This window comes from Mandrillus leucophaeus, unplaced genomic scaffold, assembly GCF_000951045.1.
Source record: "Mandrillus leucophaeus isolate KB7577 unplaced genomic scaffold, Mleu.le_1.0 Scaffold313, whole genome shotgun sequence".
Classification (NCBI taxonomy): Eukaryota; Metazoa; Chordata; class Mammalia; order Primates; family Cercopithecidae; genus Mandrillus; species Mandrillus leucophaeus.
In genome coordinates, this window is record NW_012103288.1 from 221,507 (window position 1) to 223,837 (window position 2,331).

Below are 2,331 nucleotides of genomic sequence, written 5' to 3' on the forward strand. Positions count from 1 at the left end.
AGAGTATCTCAAAAAGAAAACAAAAAACAAAACATAAATAGCTAATTTTTATAAAAACAGGCTGCTCACAAACTCCTGGGCTCAAGTGATGCTCCCTCCCGGGCCTCCCAAAGTGCTGGAATTACAGGTGGGAGCCACTGCACCCAGCTGACCTAGGGCATTATTGTATACTACCATAGACTTTATAAACACTGACACTTAGGCTGCATTAAACTTGAAAACATGTTTCCTTCTTCAATAATTAACTTTAGCTTACTGTAGCTGTAAAAATTTGTAAGGCCAGGTGCTGTGGCTCATGCCTATAATCCTAGCACTTTGGGAGGCTGAGGCGGGCGGATCACTTGAGGTCAGGAGTTCACAATCAGCCTGGCCAACATGGTGAGACCCTGTCTCTACTAAACAGACAAAAAATTAGCCGGACGTGGTGGTGCATGCCTGTAATCTCAGCTACTCACGAGGCTGAGGCAGGAGAAAAGCTGGAACCTGGGAGGTGGAGGCTGCAGTGAGCCAAGATTGCACCACTGCACTCCAGCCTGGGCAATAGAGTGAGACTCCACTCAAGAAAAAAAAAAAATTGTAAACTTTATTTTTTTTAAACTTTTTGACCCTTGTAATAACACAGCTTAAAACACAAACACGTTGTACAGCTGTACAACATTTTTTTTTGAAACAGGGTGTCCCTCTGTCACCCAGGCTGGGGTGCACTGGCGTGATCACGACTGATTGCAGCCTCAACTTCCCAGGCTCAAGCAATCCTCTCGCTTCAGCTTCCCGAATGTCTGAGGTTACCGTGTGCGCCACCATGCTTGGCTAATTTTTTGTATTTTTTTGTAGAGAGAGGATCTTGCTATCTTGTCCAGGCTGTCTTGAACTCCTGGCCTCGAGCAATCCTCCCGCCTTGGCCTCCCAAAGTGCTGGAATTACAAGCTTAAGCCACCTCGCCTGGCCTGCAACCATAAAATTAACAACAACAACAACAAAAAAGCCTCCTCCCAACCCCTTTCCTCAGCCCCTCCACTGCTAGTACCAGTATCTGCATGCTAGGTGTTTATCCCTGGACTGAGGAGTTTAAATGCTTTAACTTATTTATTCTTCATGATAACCCTATGAGGTAGACACTATTGTTACCTCCATTTTACAGGAGAGGAAATGGAGACTGCCTGGCTTTGGAAACTGCCCTGAGGTCGCACAGAAGCCCATGCTGCCTTCAGTCCAGCCGTCTTCTCTGGAATCCCAACGCTTCCCTCAGGAGGTTGGCTTTAAGGCCTTCATTTCTAAACCACTGTCTTTTTTTTTTTTTTTTTTTTGAGATGGAGTGGCTTGATCTGGACTCACTGCAACCTCTGCCCCCTGGGTTCAAGTGATTCTCTTGTCTCAGACTCCTGAGTAGCTGGGATTATAGGCGCCCACCACCATGCCCAGCTAATTTTTGTGTTTTTAGTAGAGACAGGGTTTCATCATATTGGCCAGGCTGGTCTCGAACTCCTGACTTCAGGTAATCCACCCACCTTGGCCTCCCAAAGCGCTACGATTACAGGCGTGAGCCACCACTCCTGGCCTAAATTACTGTCTTCTCTCCAAAAACATTAATATAGAACCATTTTTATATCTACAACTTTAATTACAAGTTTATTTCCCCAAATCATCAAAATCTGCAGTGGTCCCCAAACCCCTCAGGAGATGCAGTGAAGGAGGGAGGCTGGAACAGGGTTCTAACAGATAAGGGTCTGCACTTGCAGGCCTCTGTTTTTACAACACTTTGCTGTTTTGATCCTCTACTTCATACACTTTTTTCCTTACCCTCCAGCATATTTTGTTCCAGTGTAGTCAGGAATATAAGCCATTTAGAACCCCTGAAAGGTCTTTGTGTGTTTCTGGTAGATAAAGTTTTCCTCATTTTAAAGTACACAGTTCTCTGTTTTGCTCAGTTGCAGTCCCCGCTGACCTTGTAAATGGGTGATATGGAACAGCCTGTAACTACAAAATCAGCTTCTTATCCGGTTCCCTCAGCTGCTCCATTTATTTGTACAGAACCCAAGGGATAGAGCTGGGTTCACACACTGTGGAAAAGAAAAAAAAGAAATAATTTTTGTTCAAAATAAAGAAACAAATTTTAAATTCACGCTGTTCTTTCTCTTTACCCTGCATGAAATGACTGATAATAAACCAAAGTTGTTTCAGAGGAAAAAAAAATTATCCTGGAATAGAGATCACCTGACAAGCTACACAGCCTGTTTCCCTGATGCTTGCTTGCTCAATTGCATTGGGGGGTTTCATGGCCTTTGCTGAAGGCCAGGAGGGCCTAACCCCAAGCACACTAGTTTCTTTTAG

The 2,331-nt window shown here is 44.5% G+C and overlaps 1 protein-coding gene across 2 annotated transcripts in view; it reads right to left on the reverse strand.

Moving 5' to 3' along the window:
* Nucleotides 1-2,331, reverse strand: part of TUBA1C (tubulin, alpha 1c) — a 53,631-nt gene that overhangs the window by 16,451 nt on the left and 34,849 nt on the right. The window contains exon 2 of one of the 2 annotated variants that reach the window (XM_011987583.1): nt 1,946-2,060. The exons of the other annotated variant lie outside the window; for it this stretch is intronic. The gene's annotated coding sequence lies outside the window, so the exon portion shown is untranslated. The remainder of the gene's footprint in view (nt 1-1,945; nt 2,061-2,331) is intronic. 2 annotated transcript variants of the gene reach the window in all.